The sequence below is a fragment of the Camelus ferus genome, chromosome 14, assembly GCF_009834535.1.
Source record: "Camelus ferus isolate YT-003-E chromosome 14, BCGSAC_Cfer_1.0, whole genome shotgun sequence".
In the NCBI taxonomy this organism is placed as follows: domain Eukaryota; kingdom Metazoa; phylum Chordata; class Mammalia; order Artiodactyla; family Camelidae; genus Camelus; species Camelus ferus.
Window position 1 is genome coordinate 63,292,874 of NC_045709.1, and position 21,887 is coordinate 63,314,760.

Below are 21,887 nucleotides of genomic sequence, written 5' to 3' on the forward strand. Positions count from 1 at the left end.
AGCAAACTCTTGCCCTGAGTTTCTGATAAAGTATATGTGACTTCTCTTTGGAAAAAAGGTAATGCTTTTATTTCAGTTTACAACAACCAAGGACTTCGCTTTCCAGTAATACATCTGTAAATATAGATAAAAATGGCTTTCCTTAATTAACAGGCACAAACATTTGAAAGCTCATATAATTAAAACTAAATATTGCTCTGTTTTCATTTACTCAGAAAAAGAATGCAGCTAAAATGTTCACATGCATTTTCAGTACAAGTGAAACTTTAGATCTCCCCTGCTACTTCCATCACCCTTGGTTATACTTTTCCCACAAACAGGTGAAGCGTGTCCTTGTCAGTCTCTTTAGTGACATCTCCTGGAGAGAGCAAGCACAATCATCCTCAGTAACTGCCATGAAATGTGTCTAAGGCCTGCTGCTCCACTCTGCACTTCTGTAACTTTATTCTTTGCAAAGGGCTAAGAAAGATTTCTGGATTTCTTTTTATTTATATATTTATTTATTTATTTATTTATTTATTTATTTATTTATTTATTTACACCGTGCCAGCATGAATAGAATGAAAAAAAATACTTTTCTCTCATCTCACTATTGAGAGATGGCAGTTTAACTGAATGGATTTGATCTAGACAGGTGCCAGTGCCACAGATGTGAATTCTGCATTTATTCACCTATAACAGTTCTGTGGGTTTATAGATCCCTTCAGAATTAGACATTAAAAAAAAAGAAAAAATGGAAAAGAAACTAAACAGGACTCATGGAGGTTGTAGGACTCATAGTAAAGCTGTAGATTATATCACCTATTGTTCTTAATTATTTTTGTTTTTATTTTTTTATTGAAGTACAGTCAGTTATAATGTGTCAATTTCTGGTGTACAGCACAATGTCGCAGTCACTCATATACATATATATATTTGTTTTCATTTCCTTTTTCATTAAAGGTTGTTACAAGATATTAAATATAGTTCCCTGTGCTATACAGAAGAAACATTTTTTAATCTATTTTTATATATAGTGGTTAACATTTGCAAATCTCAAACTCCCAAGGTTATCCTTTCCCACCCTCTTTCCCTGGTAACCATAAGGTTGTTTACTACGTCTGTGTGTCTGTTTCTGTTTTGTGGATGAGTTCATAGTGTCCTCTTTTTTTTTTTTAAGATTCCACAAATAAGTGATATCTTATGGCATTTTCTTTCTCTTTCTGGCTTAGTTCAATTAGGATGATGATCTCTAGGTCCATCCATGTTGCTGCTAATGGCATTATTTTATGATTTTTTAATGGCTGAGTAGTATTCCATTGTATAAATATGCCACAGCTTCCTTATCCAGTTATCTGTCAATGGATATTTAGGTTGCTTCCATGTCTTGGCTATTGTATATAGTGCTGCTATAAACATTAGGGTGCATGTATCTTTTCAAGTTAGAGTACTCTTTGGACATACACATGGAAGTGAGATTGGTGAATCATTTGGTAAGTGTATCTTTAGTTTTTTTGAAGAACCTCCATTCAGTTTTCCATAATGGCTCCACCAAATACATTGCCACCAGAAGTGTAGGAGGGTTCTCTTTTCTTTACACCCTCTCCAGGATTTATCATTTGTGGACTTTTGAATGATGACCATTCTGACTGGTGTCAGGTGATACCTCATTGTATTTTGATTTGCACTTCTCTGATAAATAGTGATATTGAGTATTTTTTCATGTGACTGTTAGCCATTTGTCTTCACTTGAGACCTCCTTTTTTAGGTCTAATGCCCAGTTTTGGATTGGTTTGTTGTTGTTGTTGTTGGTATTAATTTATATGAGCTGTTTATATATTCTGGAAATTAAGCCTTTGTTAGTTGCATCATTTGCAAGTATTTTCTCCCATTGCATAGGTTGTTACATTTTTTGCTTATGGCTTTCTTTGCTGTGCACAACATGTAAGTTTAATTAGATCCCATTTGTTAAATTTTTATTTTATTTCTGTTGTCTGGGTGGACTCCCCTAGGAGAACATTGCTGAGATTTATGTCAGAGGATGTTTTGTCTATTTTTTATTCTAGGAGATTTATTGTCTTGTCTTTTACTTAAGTCTTAAGCAATTTTGAGCTTATTTTTGTGTATGGTGTGAGGGAGTGTTCTCACTTTATTGATTTACATGATGTTATTTTGTTTTCCCAACACCACTTGCTGATGAGACTCTTTTCTCCATTGCACATTCTTGCCCCTTGGTTGAAGATTAATTGACCGTAAGTCTGTGGGTTTATTTCTGGGCTCTCTCTTCTCTTCCATTGATCCATATGTGTGTTTTTATGCCAAAACTATGCTGTTTGGGTTACTGTAGCTCTATAATATTGCCTGAAGTCTGGGAGGGTATTTCCTCCAGCTTCATTATTTTTCTTCAATCTTTCTTCAGCAATTCTGGGTCTTTTGTGATTCCATATAAACTTTAGGATTATTTCTTCTAGTTCTGTGAAAAATGTCATAAGTATTTTGATAGGGATTGCATTAAATCTGCAGATTGTCTTGGGTAGTAGGCAATTTTAACAATATTGATTCTTCCATCCCAAGAACATGGGATATCTTTCCATTTCTTTAAGTCATCTTTAATTTCCTTAATCAATGTTTTGTAGATCTCCATGTATGGGTCTTTCACCTCCTTGGTAATATTTATTCTTAAGAATTTTATTGTTTTGGATACATTTTTAAAAGGGATTTTTTTTTTTTTACTTTCTTTTCCAGCTAATTCATTGTTAGCATAAAGATGCAACTGACTTCTGAATGTTAATCTTGTATCCGGCTATGATGCTGAAGTCTTTTATCAGCTCTAGTAGTTTTCATGTGGAGCTTTCAGGGTTTTCGTTATATAGTATCATGTCATCTGCATATAATGACAATTTTACATCTTCTCTTCTAATTTGGATACATTTTATTTCTTTTTCTTGCCTGATTGCTGTAGCTAGGACTTTCAAGACTATGTTGAATAGAAGTGGTGTGAGTGGGCATCCTTTTCTTATTCCAGTTGTTAGTGGGAAGGCTTTTAGTTTTTCACTGTTGAGTATTATGTTGGCCATAAGCTTGCCTAAATAGCTTTTATTATGTTGAGATATGTTTCCTCTATTCCCACTTTGACTAAAGTTTTTATCATAAATGGGTGTTAAATTTTAGCAAGTGCTTTTTCTGCATCTATTGAGATGATCATGTGATTTTTGTCCTTTCTTTTGTTGATGTGGGGTATCACATTGATTTATTTACAAATGTGAAACATCCTTGTGTCCCTGGGATGAATCAATCCAACTTCATTATGGTGTATGACCTTTTTTTATGTGCTGTTGGATTCTATTTGCTAATATTTTGTTGAGGATTTTTGCATCTATGTTAGTCAGTGGTATTGGCTTGTAATTTTCTTTTATGGTAGTGTCTTTGTCTGGTTTTGGTATCACGGTGATGGTGGCTTCATAAAATGAGTTTGGGAGTATTTCTTCCTCTTCATTCTTTTGGAAGAGTATGAGTTCCTTGTATGTTTGTTAGAATTACCCAGGGAATCCATTTGGTCCAAGAGTTTTGTTAGTAGGGAGATTTTTTTTTTCTTAATTGCTAATTCTATTTCACTTCTAATGGTCGTTCTCTTCAAGTGGTCAGTTTTTCTTGACTCAGTCTTAATGGACTGTATTTTTCAGAAACTTGTCCATTTCTTCTACTTTGTTCAGTTTGTTTCAATATAGCTGTTCACAGTGTTCTCTTCTGGCTTTTTGTATTTCTGTTGTGCTGGCTGTAATTTCTCTATTTTCCTTTTAATTTTCTTTATTTGTGTTCTCTCTCTTTTCTTGGTGAGCCTGGCCAGAGTTTTGTCAATTTTGTTTACTCTTTCAAAAAACCACCTTTGGTTTGATTGATTTTTTTCTTTTGTTTTTTAAATCTCTATTTTATTTAATTCCTTCCTTCTTCTGACTTTAGATTTTGTTTGCTCTTCTCTTTATAATTATTTTAGGTGATAGGTTAGGCTGCTTAATTGAGATTGTTCTTGTTTTTTGAGGAAGGCCTGTATAATTGTGAACATCCCATTTGGACTTCTTTTGCTGCAACCCATAGATTTTGTGTGGTTGTGTTTTCAATGTCATTTGTTCCAAAGTATTTTTAAATTTCTTCTTTGATTTCATCACTGACCTACTGGTATTTTAGTAGCATGTTGTTCAGTCTCCCTGCAGTCATTTTTTTCTTTTTCTTTTTCTTTCTCTTTTCCTTTTTTTTTTTTTTTTTTTTTTTTTTTTTTTTGGTGGTTGATTTTTAGTTTCATGGCATTGTAGTCAGGAAAGATGCTGTTAATAATTTCTAACTTCTTAAATTTTTTGAGGCTTCTTTTGTGCCTGAGTACATGATCTATCTCAGAGAATATTCCATTGTGCACTTGACAAGAATGTATATTCTGTTTCGGGGGATCTAATGTCCTGAGTACTTCTATTGTTAGAATCCCTTTCTTATAAAAGTTTTGAGACACTATTAATATTATTATGAATCATGAGATTATGAGATTATCTCTAGAGTTGATATTTGGCAAATTTTTTCCCATAAATAGAGTGAAGACACTATATATCTCCACAATCTGTTTTAATTTAATGAATTAATTTATGTACTGCCTGTAATTCACTAAGTTTATCTCCTTTCATGACCTTTGATAGCCTTAGAACTAGTACAATGAGTATCACATGAAAAGAAATCAATGAGTGTTTACTAAATTGAATAAAAAGCACTGACTTTTTATGAAAAACTATATGGAAACAAACTGGATAACCTAGAGGAGATGGACAAGTTTCTGGAAACATACTATCCACCAAGACTGAATCAAGAAGAAACCGACCACTTGAACAAACCAATTACTAGAAATGAAATTGAATTAGCAATAAAAAACCTCCCTATAAATAAAAGTCCAGGACCAGATGGCTTCACTGGGGAATTCTACCAAACATACAAAGAATAACTCATACCAGTCTTTCTCAAACTCTTCCAGACGATTGAAAAGGAGGGAATACACCCAAACTCATTCTATGAGCCACCATCGCCCTGATACCAAAATCAGGCAAAGACACTACCAAAAAAAGAATTATAGGCCAAGATCACTGATGAACATAGATGCCAAAATCCTCACCAAAATATTAGCAAGTAGAATCCGACAACATATAAAAAAGATTATACTTCATGACCAAGTGAGGTTCATCCCAGGGACACAGGGGTGGTTCAACATATGCAAATCAATCAATGTAATACATCACATCAACAAGAGAAAGGACAAAAACCACATGATCATCTCAATAGAGGCAGAAAAAGCATTTGATAAAATTCAACACCCATTTCTGATAAAAAATCTCCCCAAAGTGGGTATAGAGGGAACATATTTCAACATAATAAAAGCTATATATGACAAACCTACAGCCAACATAGTACTTAACAGTGAAAAACTTAAAAGCTTCCCACTAAAATCTGGAACAAGACATGGATGCCCACTCTCACCACTCCTAGTCAACAAAGTCTTGGAAGTCCTAGCCACAGCAATCAAGCAAGAGAGAGAAATAAAAGGGATCCAAATTGGAAAACAAGAGGTAAAAATGTCACTATATGCCAATGACACATTAATATATATTTAAAACCCTAAAAGGTCCACACAAAAAATTCTAGAGCTGATTGAAGAATTCAGCCAGGTACCAGGTTACAAGATTAACGTTCAAAAATCAGTGGCATTTCTTTACACTAATGATGAATCAATGGAAAAAGAAATTAAAGAAACATTCCCCTTTAAAATAGCATCCAAAGTAATAAAATATCTGGGAATAAATCTAACCAAGGAGGTGAAAGAATTATACACAGAAAACTGTAAACCATTAATAAAGGAAAGTAAAGAAGGCTTTAAAAAATGGAAAGATATCCCATGCTGTTGGACTGAAAGAACCAATATTGTTAAAATGGTCACACTGCCCAAGGGCAATCTACAGCTTTAAAGTAATCCATAACAAAATACCCAGGACATATTTCACAGAACTAGAACAAATCATAATAAAATTTATATGGAACCATCAAGGACCTGGAATTGCCAAAGCATTACTGAAGGGAAAGAAAGAGGCTGGAGGAATAAATCTCCCTGACTTGAGACAATACTATAGAGCTACAGTCATCAAGACAGCATGGTATTGGTACAAAAACAGATACATAGATCAATGGAACAGAATAGAGAGCCCAGTAATGAACCCACAAACTTTTGGTCAACTAATCTTTGACAAAGGCGGCAAGAATATAAAATGGAATAAAGATAGTCTCTTCAGCAAATGGTGCTGGGAAACCTGGAGAGCAGCATGTAAAACAATGAAGCTAGAACACTCCTTAACACCATACACAAAAATCAACTCAAAATGGATCAAAGAATTAAACATAAGACAAGTTACAATAAGCCACCTGGAGGAAAATATAGGCAAAACATTATCTGACACACATCTCAAATAGTTCTCCTAGAAGAAATAAAAGTAAGAATAAACAAATAGTAACTAATGAAACTTACAAGCTTCTGCACAGCATAGGAAACCATAAGTAAATCAAAAAGACAACCTATGGGATGGGAGAAAATTTTTGAAAATGAAACCATCAAAGGCTTGATCTCCAGAATATATAAGCAGCTTATATGACTCAATAAGAAAAAAAATAAACAGCCCAATCCAAAAATGGGCAGAAGACCTAAACAAGCAATTCTCCAAGGAAGACATACAAATGATCAATAGGCACATGAAAAACTGCTCAACATCACTAATTATCAGAGAAATACAAATCAAAACTACAATGAGGTATCACCTCACACCTCTCAGAATGGCCATCATTCAAAAGTCCACAAATGACAAATGCCAGAGAGGCTGTGGAGAAAAGGGAACCCTCCTTCACTGCTGGTGGGAATGCAGTTTGGTGCAGCCACTGTGGAAAACAGTATGGAGATTCCTCAAAAGACAAGAATAGACTTACCGTATGACCCAGGAATCCCACTCCTGGGCATATATCCAGAAGGAACCCTATTTTCAGGATGACACCTGCACCCCAATGTTCATAGCAGTATTATTTACATTAGCCAAGGCATGGAAATAGCCTAAATGTCCATCAACAGATGATTGGCTAAAGAAGAGGTGGTATATTTATACATTCAAATACTACTGAGCCATAAAACTGACAACATAACGCCATTTGCAGCAACATGGATGCTCCTGGAGAATGTCATTCCAAGTGAAGTAAGCCAGAAATAGAAAGAAAAATACTATATGAGATTTCTCATATGTGGAATCTAAAAAACCAAAGAAACAAACAAACAAAGCATAAATACAAAACAGAAATAGACTCACAGACATAGAATATAAATTTGTGGTTGCCAAGGGGGCAGGGGGTGGGAAGAGATAGACTGGGATTTCAAAATTGTAGAATAGATAAAAAGGATTATACTGTATAGCACAGGGAAATATATACAAGATTTTATGTTAGCTCACAGAGAAAAGAATATGACAATGAATATGTATATGTTCATGTATAACTGAAAAATTGTGCTCTACATTGTAATTTGACACTTTGTAAAATGATTATAAATCAATAAAAAAGTTAAAAAAATAAAAATAAATAAATAAAATAAAGTTTCGTGAACCCTTAAAAAAAAAAAAAAACACTGGCTTTGAAATGTAGAACTGACCTTCAAGATGCTGTGAACTTTAGTGAAAAATAATTGCATTCAAAATGCATTCATTATTCACAACACATGAATACTATTGCAAAAATGATTAAAAATGTATTATATCTAAAAATGTTATTTGTGCAATATGTTAGTTTCATTATTGCCACTTACTCTTCTGTACATTTAGTTTACCATAGAAAATTCATTTTTGGGCAGAAAGGCTCAGGCTCCCACAATCAAACAGTTAGGTCCTGTAAGACATTTCACGTGTCCAGTGAGTTGCAAGGTCATTCATATATTAGACAATTTCTATGGCTGCCTGGATAAATTGATGTATTTTCTTCAATTCATGTATTTACTTTTAGAATGTTATAGATAACATCTTAAATAAGTGCCCTAAATTGAGATTTAATCTTCAATTCTGACTACCATTTCCCTGAAAATAATAATGTATGGAGTATGTAAGCACACATTTACATATATTCTAACTCACAACTACAAACCATCATGTTTGGAAAACCTAGGTAGAAGTTTTATCTAAACCATATTTACTTTACAGTTTCTCAATAGTCCCACTGTAATTACTGTAGTCTTACATTTCCACTTCTCTCACCCAATGACCTTTACTGCTGTCTTTGTCTTTTTGTTTTGGTTTAATCTGTGTTCGTTTATGCCCAATCTGAAGGTAACAATGTCTGAAAAATGATCTTTCTAAAAATGTAAATTTCTTCATGTCACAGTTCTATTTAAAATCACTCATTTTTCACTTTTGCATATAGAAATTCTGAGCATAATAAAAAGTGCCCACAATGTTCTGGCTATTGTTTATCTTTCCATTTTCCCCCATTTTCCTCTTCTTAAATTACAGAATCCCTGCAACACATGTATATCTGTCATTCATAAACGTCCCTCCCTCAAAAGCCCAATTTTCCTTATGATTTCTTCTGAATCATCCTCTGAATGACCTAAAATATCATCATTCCATGAAGACCGTCTTTCTACCTTTATACAATTCATTTATAGATCTCTACTATAGCATTTTCCATAGTGAAATGAACAACTGGGTGTTAATATATCTGTCTCCCTTGGTGGATAGTGTAGAGTGAACAATGAGAGGCTTTGAACTGTGCCATGTCATCCTGTTAGCTCTGGATTTCACCATGAACTCTGGAGCATGATAAGTTAAATGTTACATTTGTTGATTTAGTTAAACATGTAAGCTAACTATTAAAATTTAATGTAGAAATATCAAAAGAGCTAGGATAATAACTAAATAATGATATGAAGACCATAAGCATGATATTAATCTATATTTTTAGATAATACTTTTCATCTTTTCTTTTGCATTTATGATTTCTTTTTTTTAATTGAAGGATAGTCAGTTACAATGGGTCAATTTCTGGTGTACAGCATAATGTTTCAGTCATAATTATACATACATATATTCATTTTTATATTATTTTTCATTATAGGTGACTACAAGATATTGAATATAGTTCCCTGTGCTATACAGAAGAAATGTGTTTTATATCTCTTTTATATATAGTAGTTAATAATTGCAAATCTCAAACTCCCAATTTGTCCCTTCTCACCCCCCCTTTTTTCCTTTGTAAGAAAATAGCATTTATAATTATCCACCTATTTTTCATGCTGTTCTTTCTTATCTTGCCACAAGTATTAAATCCCCCCTCCTCCCCTTTCATATTCTTTCCCTCTTTCTTTTTTTTATTAATAATAAAGGGATCCCCATAAAACTATTTCCTTGCATTCTTCTTTTCCAGCACTCTTTTCAGTTGTTGTCAACTCCTGAACTTTAAATAGTATCTATATTTATCAACTCACAAAAAAAGCCTTATTGTTCTCCTAATTCTAGGTGCCTATAGGTTACAAACTAAATATTATACTGGTAACTCAAACTCAAAATACTGACACTTACATTCATTATATTCTCCAAAAATGCTATAGAAATTTATGTAACAACAATCAGGTTATAATTTTAAAAGTCAGGTAATAAAATTCTGTAATAAAAATCTAGACTCTACCATTTATTAGCTCTGCAATTTGAGGAAATATGTTTACCTTTTCTGTGCCTTGAAATTCATATCTGTAAAACGGGTATAGTGTACTTACTTATTACATTGTCCTATATTAAAGATTCAATGAAACTGAGTTTCTAAAAAATCTTAGCTTAAAATTAGTACAAAATAGCTCTTAATAAGAGACAGCCAATATTATTGAGAGATGCTGATTGTTAATTTCTCTTAATGGTGTCTCCCTTCTTTTAGTCACTGAATTCTTGAGCTTTTCATGAACTTTTTTCTTTCCCTGCTGTGTTTACCCAGTACTCGACAATGTTATTGATTCTGTATCAGTAATAACTTGCTCATGTATGCTTATGTTTCATTTTCCAAATTAATCATATTATTTCAATCATCTTTTTTCCCCCAGGCTACACATATCCTCTCACCCTTTTTCTATCCTTCATGCTACCCATATGAAAAATTTAAAATGTAACACTATTTCTATCAAATTTTTTATTCTAAATAATTCAACGAGTCCACATCTCCAAGTAAGTCATTTATAAACTCTGTAGTCACTCATTTTGGAGCTTTCCATTTTTAGTTATAAGTTGCCTTTTCAGTCTTATATCCCACCAATTATATATGTAAAATAATTTACTTATATATATATATATATACACACACACACACACACACACACACATATATATATGTATATAGATCTGTATACTCCACCTTCCTCCCCACCACCAAAGCTTAAAAATTCACATATAGGCCTTTAAAAGAGTTCACAGTGTAAATTACAGTCCAGCCAAATTGAACTACCAAACTATATCTCAAAATATCACCTTTACCTAACAGAGCCATATGATGCCATATTATTTGCATAAAATAAAACTTTGTCTCATACACCCACATATTTCTGCCTGTCACAATTCTTTTTATCTCATGAGCAAAATCCATCCATTTTTTTGTAGCATATTTTAAATGCTGCTAATGCCATCAAGCCTTTAATTTCCCCTTAAACTATGTGGAGGTCATTTCACAAATGTTTAAGAACACAAACTTTTGAGTTAGATCCACTGAATTTCAACACAGCTCTGCCTTATACTGGTTTTGTGGTTTTGGCCAAGCTACTATGACTCTCATTCTCACCCTCAGTGATCTCATCAAGAAAAAGAATACAATAATAAAACCAATGCCATAGAACTGCTGTGATTTGTTAACATGGTCTTGCAATTTAAACCAAATGATGTACTCCAGAAATCTGTCTTTATTGACTAAATGTGTTACTTGACATTATAACCCATTACAACTATAACAAAACAGAGGTTGGTACATTTTGTTTTCAAAGTTTGAGTTTTATTTTTTACTATTTGTTATCTCTAACTCATGTGACAAAAACATCTTACACAGAGGTTTTGGGTATCATGCAGCTACCCCGTGCTTTATTCTCTAGGTTTGCTCTAGTTCAGATGTGGTGCATTAGCTCCAATTGATTACATGTTTATAGATTACACACTGCATTCTAGGCCCTCCAAGACTGTATTGGCACCATTTCCCCACACTTTAGTCTTACTAATAAAATTGATTATTAAGTACATTCTAGGTGCTGCACATTAAACTAAGAGTTTAAATGGAATATCTTAATCCATTTTTAGCAATATCACAATGAGGTAAGCATTATTATTATTATTATTATTATTATTATTATTATTATTAATAAAATAGGGATAAGAAAACAAATGACAAATGAAAGAAGCAGAGTGCTTGTTCACTGTAACACAGGACAACCTGCAACTGGGCAATCTAAAAGTTGAGTCCCAACTATCTTGCTCTTAAACATTCTGTTGGAGGAGGTCATCAAGAAGATGTTACCCTGTGGTCTGGACCCAGGCAGTCAGAGGCTCTTTATCCTTTCCCCATATTTGGAATGTTCCCACAGTAGGAGACACTTCAAGGATGCAGTGTTAAGAGAAACGTTTTGTTGAGACCATATGGACTGAATATGTGACTGAACTCTTTTAAAGACCTATATAAGAATTTTTAAGATTTAGTGATGTGGGAGGAGGGTAGAGTGTACAGATCTACTCATCTTATATTTACTCAAGACAAACCTCCTATGTAAGTTCTCTTGCTTATTAAAACCACCACCTACTAATCTGGAGTGGTCTGCTTCTTTATTCTCTTTGCTTGCCCTCCAGGGACCAGTTTCAAATGAATTTTACCCTAGGGACTCCCAAGGTTGCCAACAAACACACTCCTCTGTTAGGATTGGAGGTGTTTAAGGGAGTGTAAAGGATAGCCATTTGCAGTCAGAGAAAGAAAAATAATTCAATCAGAGAGGAATACTTATGCACTGGAAATCTCCCTTTATATCTTAACATTCCCCAAAATAAAAAGAACACAATTTAGCAGGTATATAAGAACCACATGAAAAGAAGAGTAAAAAGAGAAAGAAAAACAGAAAAAAAATATTAAAAGGTTTTAATAGGTGTAAAATGTAAAAGTAAATACTAAAATAGTAGCATATAACATATTGAAATCTCATCCTGTCCTTTTAAATTAGATTCTTGTCACTATGACTTTTGGAGGAATGTTAATAAGCAGAGCTCCTTCTGCTAAGAAACAAAACAATACAGAAAGATTAAAGGAATAGTACAATAGTTGGGATAATCCTGATTTGTTTACAGAGCTTGATCTCATTGCCCTTAGGTCTGAGATATTCTCATTTAAAATTCAAGATCTGTTTCCTGGAAACATTTTCATTTATGAAAGTCTCAATCATTAAAATTAGAAAAATATTCTCTAATAAGATAGAAAACTTCAAGAGTAAAAATGAGAGGAATAAGTCTGACTTCAGGCTGGTGGAAAAACCAGGAAAATATTTCTATGTTGTACAGTCTTTGTCCTTAGTCAACAACAATGGCACTCTCAGTGTCAATCCTGCCATTTAAAAAAATTTGTTCTTGAAATGAAACAGTACTCAATATGAAATTGTTCAAAGCAGACTTTAAAAGATGAAATAGGCATTTCCCCTTTTAACCAGTCTACTTCATCTGATTTCTCTTTAATACTTTGGTCTTAGGCTCTCTCATTGAGGAGGCAGTTAAATACTCATGTTGACTTAGGCTTTAAGTTTTCTTTTAAAGAAAAGTTCAAGTAATTAAGTGTATAGAACTTATCTCCAATGGTAGTTGGAAAAATACTTCTATTTCCAGGTAGTTGTTTCAAGGTTCAAATGACTTCCATTTCATGACTGACTGTAATTAAATGAAGAATGACTCATGATAATTTTAATGAAATAAAATGGAATTTCTTTTTCAGTTATTTTACCAACTGTGCTTCAACTCTCTTTTAGAAGTAAATTAACGGTGTATTAAAATTTAGTTGACTCCTCAGAATCCTAAAAGAAATCACCTTTATCAAATCACTGTTTATTTTCTTCTTTACATATGAGGAGAAAACTTTTTGTCATGCCAGGCAAAGTTACTGTTATCTAGAATCACAAATGTCCACATTTTCCTGTGAGGTACAATATGAATGCAGGGTCTTGGGAAAAATGGTCAAAAAAAAAAAAAAAAAAAAAAAAAGAAACTGAAAGCTACAGGATCGGAGTCAGCAATGGGAGGGTTAAGGATATGGTATAAGAGTTTCATACTTTCATTTCCCCTTATATTGTCCAGATGTGTGGTTCAGGAAATGTTAAGATAAAAAGCCATTTTCATTTTGCTTTCCTCATACTCACTGATATTTGGGAAATGTAAAAAATGGAGCTGGTTTTGTGAGGGGTCAAGTGACAGACATGTTTTATCCATTTGTATTTGTTCCACAGTACTTGCTCGAGGATGGCAATTTTATATTTGAATTGGAATTCCACTTGGGAAGTAGAGAGGGACTACATCACTGGTTGTTAGAAAGACTGAAGAGCCAGAACAACACAAAGAATCTGCTTGTAACTGATATGGGGAAATCACAAGCCACACTCATCCACCGCTTCCCGGATCACTACCAAATCTCTCCTCCAGGAATTTTATGATTACAAATAATGGTGAGCTCAACATCTGCTTGAGTGAAATTACAAACAAAACCAAAAAACATTTATTTATTTTATAAGTAGTTGGGTGAAAATGGTACTGAAACTCTGCTCAGGAAACCTGGTTTGGCATATTAATATTTTGAGATAGATAAACATATCTAAAATAAGACAGATATATGCTGCTACAAGCTTAGAGATGCCAAAAACTTATCTCCCAGGTGTAAGCATTTTGTGCTTCTACATACCCATAGCTCTAGAATACATGAGATTATTACTGGGGGCAGAACAAGGAGAGTATAAGCCTTGTGTTTTCTTTTTCAGGAATGTTCTAATGTTGAAGCCCCACAATGCAGAAAAATGGTAGATTTACTATTCTGTTTGATTCTTCATGTGTACAGTTTTTGCTGTGCCCACACTACTTTTTTTTTTTTTTTTTTTTTTTTTTTGCTTAGAAAGCCTCTATACAAATCATCTGAAGTTGCTTTTGTAGGTGCTTTCCTACTTAATAGGTTTTCTTCACTTCAAATGAAGTGATCTTTAAACTCATAATCCCCCCAGGCCTTTTGTTCTGATCTCTCCATTACTCACCATCTATTACCTTCCTACCCTCTTCATCTCCTGGAGTCTTTCTAATCTTCTCAGACCTTAATCCTCCACTAGAGAGAAACTCTTGCTTACAGAAATCCAAATGATGTCATTTATATTGACTCTTTCCCTGGAGAAAATTAAATTAATTTACAGAAAACATGAAGACTGTTATGTAGGGAACTTCTCTCCAACTCCTACTCTGTAGCATTGCAGTCATTAATTTCTCTAATTGTGCCTTCCCCACTGTCCTAGGTGTTATATGGCTTCAAACAGGACTTCCTGCACTGAACATTATGTTGTCATCAGCAATGTCCAGGGAGCAAAAAATAAAATGATTTTCCATTCAAATAGAGTAGATTTTAGAGAGAATTTGGTGGATATTTGATAGGTCTTTTTCTTAATAGTCACAGAAAGGAAATCATACATAAAAATTTATCTATGAAAGAATATAATGGAAAAAATCATTTGATAATAGCACCCAATTCTACTAGAACCCCATTCTACTTTCTGTACTCCATCTTCAATCAGAACACTTTACCAGAAGACTATTTCATTAAAAAAATGTCACACACTCTTAATTTAGCAAAGTTTGATTCCTTTCTAAATGTTAGGTGCTAGAGATTGAATGATGTAGCTTGTGTTAGGTAAAGATGCAAAACATATAGATTCTAATGAAGAGGAGCTATTTGTATCATAGGAATCACTGCTTTATGGTTATCAATAATTGATTAAATGACAGTGCATAGAGAAAGCGTTTCTGACTCCTTTGTCTGTCATTAGACTCTATTTTGAGGTAACAGTTATCTAAAATAAGAAACAGAAGAGTATCACTCACCATGAGGATCTGTTTTCTCTCAAAACAAGTATTCCTGACTAAAAAAAAAAAAAAAAAAAAAAAAAAAAATTATTTTCCTCTAATACTCTTCAAACCTAAACTTCAAACCTAAACTCTAATACTGGAATATTAAAACTTTCCAAAAGTATTCACACTTTTTATAAAAGGGAAAAATCAAAGTGAAGTTGATTAATTAATATGGATTACTAAAATATATAAATTGGCATTAAAGGGTTTGATATAATTTTTAAAATCTAATGATTTAAATTAATTATGTGTTTTTAAAAAATATATATTTGACAAGAAAACAGAACAAAACAAAACAAAAAACATTAGCTACCAGATATATCCTTGACCAGCTTTTAAAGAAAGGGCTCAAGGATAGATTATTTCCTTGAGGAAAACATGGGGTGGGTGTTGTGGGAGTACAAAGTTGGGTTAAAAAACTGATATGTTTAATTAAATAAATTACATGTATTATTCTGTGATCTTTATGGAAGTACAAACCTCTAATGCTATTGAATATATCACTTTGTTAATTGAATATGTTTTATATGTTGCTTTGTGAAAATCATGTAAGAATGCAAGCCTTGATTAACAGACCAAAATACCACCCTGACAATTAAATAAGTTTAGTTGCTCTAAAGCTGCTTCACTAGCAGAACACTGCTACAATCTGTCTCCTTGGTTTTAAAAGCAGACACATGCTTTACCTGCTTGCATAGCTTGAGGTCATAGATCGAGGACTGCTTCTACAAATTGAAAACCATTAATTGTCCCTTGCTCTAACTAGCAGGACAAGCTTCACTTATCTAAGGTGTAGGTTGATAGAGAAGAGCTGCTGACATTCACAGAACACTATGACTTTGCCCTTAGTTGGGAACAGCTGGGCTGCTTTGCTTGCTTAGATTATCTTTGATACTTGTGAAGAAACTGTGGTGGTCTGTTCCTCAGTACCCTTCTCATGACTGCTTAGGGCTTAAAACAATTGTTTGTGCCTCTTTGGAAGAATTTAAAACTCTTGCCTATTTATGTACTTACTAAACTTTATACATTCTGCTATACTTTAACCCCCTGTTTTGGGCCGATTATTATCTATTGTAAACTTTCTGGTTCCAAAAGAAATTGTGATGTTTCTGTAGTATGAGATTGTGGTTTATGGTTCTGTTTTTGAAAAAATTGCTGATCTGTATCCCTGCACATGCACCATGCCCCTTACTCTCTTTTCACATTCCTAAGATTTACTCTAATCCTTTTGTAATAGAGGAGAACAAATCTGACTCTATAATGGATCTGTTCCTTTAGTTTTAACCACTGCACCCTGTTTTCTAGGCTTAGTCTTGCTAGCTCTGCACCATTTGTAGAACAATGTTGCCTTTAGCTTGAAATATACAGGATAACCTATTCTCAAGTCTCTGACCTTTAAGAATGTTAGCACTTCTGCGCTTACATAAAGATGGCAAGTTGCAAAATAAAGAATAACCTTTGTTTTGTTCAAGGTTTAAAGGAACACCATGGCCTGACCCACATGTACTGCTGCAAGAACAAAGAATTCCTGCAGCAAGAAGTTTGCAACAACCAACCACACCCCCTCCCTTTTTTTATTTTTTTTTTTATTTTTATAAAAGGACCTTGCATTCTGACTGGAGTAGAATGGTTCTCCAAGATATTAGCCTGCCATCTTTTTGGCCTGCTGCCTTTCTGAATAAAGTCATTATTCCTTGCCCAAACAACTTGTCTCCTGATTTATTGTCCTGGTGTGCAGTGAGCAAAACAAGTTTGGACTCAGTAACACTTTGATTATTCTCAATAAATACAAGAGTCCTGGGGGAGTTCTGGGAGTTAGTCTCTAGCTCCCTCTCACTCTCTTGACTTGATAATGTCTTGAGTAATTTCATTCTTCTGCAGTGGGACTTTTGCTGGATAAAACTCACAGGGGTGGCATTGTGGGTGGTGAAATAATTGATCAAAAACCAAGAGAAGTTTAAGATCAAAGGAAAGTTTAATAGGTGCACTGCTACAGGCAACAGTGGGCCATACAAATGAGAAGAGCCTGTGTGTTCACCTATTGTAATTGTGCAGGGCTTTTTATTGAGGAAGTGGCTGTAAACACAAAGGGATAGGGGAACAGATATTTGGCTATAAGTGAACAACAGGGCTTTGGTAAATAGGAGGATAGTGGATTTATGACTCCAGTAAGATGGTTACATGAACTGACATAAGCAAGGTGGTGGAATTTATGACTCAGATAGGAGGACATGTGGACTGTGACAAATAGGTGTGAGCTAGAGTCAAGGCTAGCCATTTCCCAGGGCTCTTAATTCTGCTAAGGCAAATGCATGTCAGTACTTTATCTCCTAAGGAAGAGCAGGCAGATCCATAAGGGCTGGAAGTTTGGGAGCCACAGAGCCTCGGAAGGCACCAGTTGGCACTATATTTCCTTTTATTCAAATGAAAGTCTTACTTCTGATAAAAGCTACAAAAAAATCTGTTAAATAGAATTAAATCTATAGAAAAGGAACATAGTTTTCTATATTAAAGCCTTGACTTTTCTTGGAGGCTACCTAAAGTGCTACATAGCATGAAAATTTGGCACTAGGAAATTAAACTTGAAAAACATGATTCAGACAGGGTGCCAGCGTATTGTGGAGGCTAAAAGCAACCATTTTATTCAGAAGCTCAGATTGGTGGTGAGCAGCCTTCTCATTTGAAGACTAAATGAGAAGACTCATTCTAGGTAGACTTCTTTTCTTTCCTCCCATATCCAAATGGGCTACTTGAAATATCTACAAGTTGTCCATTTAAACAGCAGTGCATCATTACAAAGTTAATTGCTCATTATTTTTGCAGCTTTCCTTAAAACAAATACATGAAAGATTTATCAGAGGACTTACATTTCAATTTTGAAACCTAGGGAGAAAGGACTTAGACTGTGATCCATTGTGAGAGCTGACTAGCAAATGGAGCCTGTTGCAAGCACCCACTGTGCCCCATATTCTAAAAGAATGCAAGTCTACTGTGTCAGCAGTAGATGACACACATACATGAATGAACATTCAGAATTATTATTTTATTATGTGTATCTAGAAATGAGACAAACTCTGATTTCCAGTCAAGATGGCAAAGTGGCAGGACGATGAGCCTGCCTTTCCTCATGACTACAATGAAACCACAACTGAATGCTAAACAACTATTGAAAAAAGACAAAAACTTAGCAAAAAGGATCTTCTACAACTGGAAACATAAAGTGGAAACCACAGTAGGATGGTAGGAGGGGCATACTCGTGATATAATTGGGCCTCATACCCCTTGGGTGGGTGACCTACAAGCTGAAGATTTGTTAAGTTGCAGAGGCCCTCACACAGGAGTGGGAACTCTAAGCCCCATGTCAGGCTCCCAGCTCAGATTCTGGCATTGGGAAGAGGAGACCCCAAGACATCTAGTTTTGAAGGTCAAGGGGACTTGGCTCTGGGAGACTCATGGACTAGGGGAAACAGAGACTCAGTTTGCTTGTGAAGCATATACAGAAACTCACATGCACCAGGTTCAAGGGCAGAGGCAGTAATTTCAAAGGAATAGACCTGCCTGCTGGAATTGGAGGATCTCCTGTGGATGTGGAGGATGTCTATGGCTCACTCAGGGGACATAAAGGCTGGTGACAGACATTCTGGGAGTGTTCATTTACATGAGATTTCCTGGAAGCTGACATCTTGATTAGATCATTAGCACCAAGACCTAGCCCCACCCAACAGCCTATAGGGAAGCCTCAGGCCAAACAACATACAGGCTGGGAGCACAGCCACACTCATCAGCAGACTTCCTAAGCCACAAAAACCTCCAGACACAGCCCTACCCACCAGAGGTCCAGGACCAAGCTTCACCCAGCAGTGGACAGGCACTGGCTCCTTATGCCAGGAAACCTGCATAAGCCTCTACCCCAGACTCATCCACCAGGGGCAGATAATGAAATAAGAAAACAATAATCCCAAAGCCTGTGGAAGGAATCCAAAAATACATAGAAAGATAGACAATATGAGATGGCAAAGGAATATCTCCCAGGCCAAGGCATAACATAAAATCCCAGAAGAAAAATAAGTGATGAGGAGATAGACAATTTATCTGAAAAAGAGTTTAAAGTAATGGTGGCCACGATGTTCAGAGAACTCAAGAGGAGTATAGCACAGAGTGAAGTTTTTAGCAAAGAGTTTGACAATATAAAGAATACCCAAACAGGGTTGAAGAACAAAATCACTGAAATGAACAATACACTAGAAGGAACCAAGAATAGACTAAATGAGGCAGAAGAACAGATCAGTGAGCTAGAAGACAGATTAGTGGAAATCACTACTTCAGAAAAGAAAAAAAGAATAAAAAGAAATGAGAATAGTTTAAGAGAACTCTAGGATAACATGGAGCATGCTAATATTTATATTATAGGGGTCCCAGAAAGAGAAGAGAGAGATAAAGGGCCTGAGAAAAATTTTGGAGAAATAACCACTGATAACTTCCCCAACTTGGGAAAGGAAATAGTCACCCAAGTCCAGGAAATGCAGAAAGTACCACACAGAATCAATCCAAAGAGAAATACACCAAGGCACCTAGTAATCAAATTGAAAATAATAATCAAAGAGAAAATATTAAAATTAGCAAGAGAAAAGCAACCAATAACATACACGGGTACTCTCATAAGGTTATCAGCTGATTTTTCAGCAGAAACTCTACAGGCCAGAAAGAAGTGGCATGATATATTGAAAGTGATGAAAGAGGGATCTTTATAACCAAGAACACTCTATCAAGCAAAGCTTTCATTCATACTTGATGGAGAAATCAAAAGCTTCACAAATAAACAAAAGATAAAAGATTTCAGCACCCCCCAAAACCAGCTTTACAACAAATGTTAAAATAACTTCTCTAGTCATCAAACCATAAGAAAAGAGAACAAAAAGAAGAAAGAGAGATAAAAAAAAAAAGAGACCTACAAAAGATTGCTTTGGCTGTTTGGGGTCTTTTGTGGTTTCTTATAAGTTTTGGAATTGTGCTAGTTCTGTGAGGAATGTCATGTATATTTTGATGGGGGTTGCATTGGATCTGTGGATTGTTTTGGGTAGTGTGGCCATTTTGATAGAATCGGTTCTTCTGACCCAAGAGCACAATAAATCTTTCCATTTCTTTGTGTCACTGTGGTTTTCAGAGTATAGGTAACCTCCTTGATTAAGTTAATTTCTAGGTATTTTGCTTTTTATGATATAATGGAAATGTCTCTGCCAGTTATAAACTTTTAAAGTTTTTGAAGTGCAGAAAAAAGTGAATGAAGGGCTACAAATGGCAAAATATCCTTCTTTTTATGGGTGAGTAGTATTCCATTATATATAAATATAAATACAAATATAAATATATATATATTTTATATATATACTGATTTTATAAAGATACATACTGCATCTTCACTATCTATTCAAATTTTGTTGTGTACTAGGGATGTTTCCATATCTTGGCAATTATAAATAATGTTGTTGTTAATAGCAGGGTGTATGTATATTTTTGAATTAATTCTTATTTTGTGGTTGGACGTATTCCTTTGATAACTATCTAAGTTATAAAATCTGAAACTCTAAATGTTCTTAGAAATAATGAACAGTACATATATGTAAATACAAAAATATATGTGCAGTTTAAAAATTATAATCTATCAAGACATGTAGACATGGAAGAAACTTAAAAGACATATTACTGAATGAAAGAAGCCAGTCTGAAAAGGCTACAAACTGTATGATTCCAACCAAATGACATTCTGGCAAAGGCACAGCTACAGAAACAATCGAAAGATTGTGGTTTCCAGGGGTTTGTGGAGAGGGAGGGAGGGAGGAATAAATAGATGGAGAACAAGGGATTTGTCGGTCAATGAGATTATTCTGTATGCTGGTGACTATATGTCATTATGCATTTGTCAAAACCCGTAGAATGTACAACAAGAGTGAACCCTAATGTAAACTATGGACATTGGTTGATAATAATGTGCTCATGTTGGTTCATTGATTGTACCAAATATGCCACACTGCAGAGGTATGTTGAAGGTAGGGGAGTATATATATATGTGTGTAGGGAGGGCCATGTGTGAACTCCATTTTCTGCTCAATTCTGTTGTGAACCTGAAATTATTGCTGGTAGATGAAACCAGTGTTCTAGGTTCTTGTCCTGATCCAGAAAGAATTCAGACAAGATGTAGTGGTTAAGAAAAGTAAAGTGAGGATTTATTAAAGGATGGGTAGTACACTCTCAAGGGGAGAGTGGGCAGGCTCAGGTGAGTGGCTGCCCTGTGTTTTTTGGCAAGTTAGTTACATAGGGTGTGAAAATGAGTGGGGAGTATATTTATTTGGGAGATTAGAGTTTGGAGTTGTATTCCCTGATGATCATCCCAATTCCACCTTCCCAAAGGGAGGAGGGATTTTTGTCCTTACTTAGTATGGAACAGAAGTGTCATGGCATCAGTGCATGATGGGTACTTCTAATCTGCAAGGCAGATTTTATAGAATGAGGACATAATGAGCAAAAGGTTACATTTGGACACAAAATTCCTACCTATTCTCATCTTTGTTTGTCTTCAGGCCACTCATCACCCCAAAAGGTGTGATCCCCTATCAGCCCAAAGTTTCCTGTTTTTCTTTCTCTGCCCAGGGAACCCCTGGTGCTTACATGATATGTGGTTTCCTGCATTTGGCTTGTGCCCCTTCT

General features: G+C 34.7%; 1 long non-coding RNA gene across 1 annotated transcript; it reads right to left on the bottom strand.

Moving 5' to 3' along the window:
• Positions 1-1,098: 1,098 nt before the first annotated feature.
• Positions 1,099-20,680, bottom strand: LOC116668739. The gene is made up of 4 exons (XR_004325985.1): positions 20,604-20,680; positions 14,339-14,347; positions 8,578-8,581; positions 1,099-1,108 (listed from the first exon to the last, which is right to left on the bottom strand). It is a non-coding gene; the product is annotated as an uncharacterized LOC116668739 (long non-coding RNA).
• Between the last annotated feature and the right edge of the window lie 1,207 nt (positions 20,681-21,887).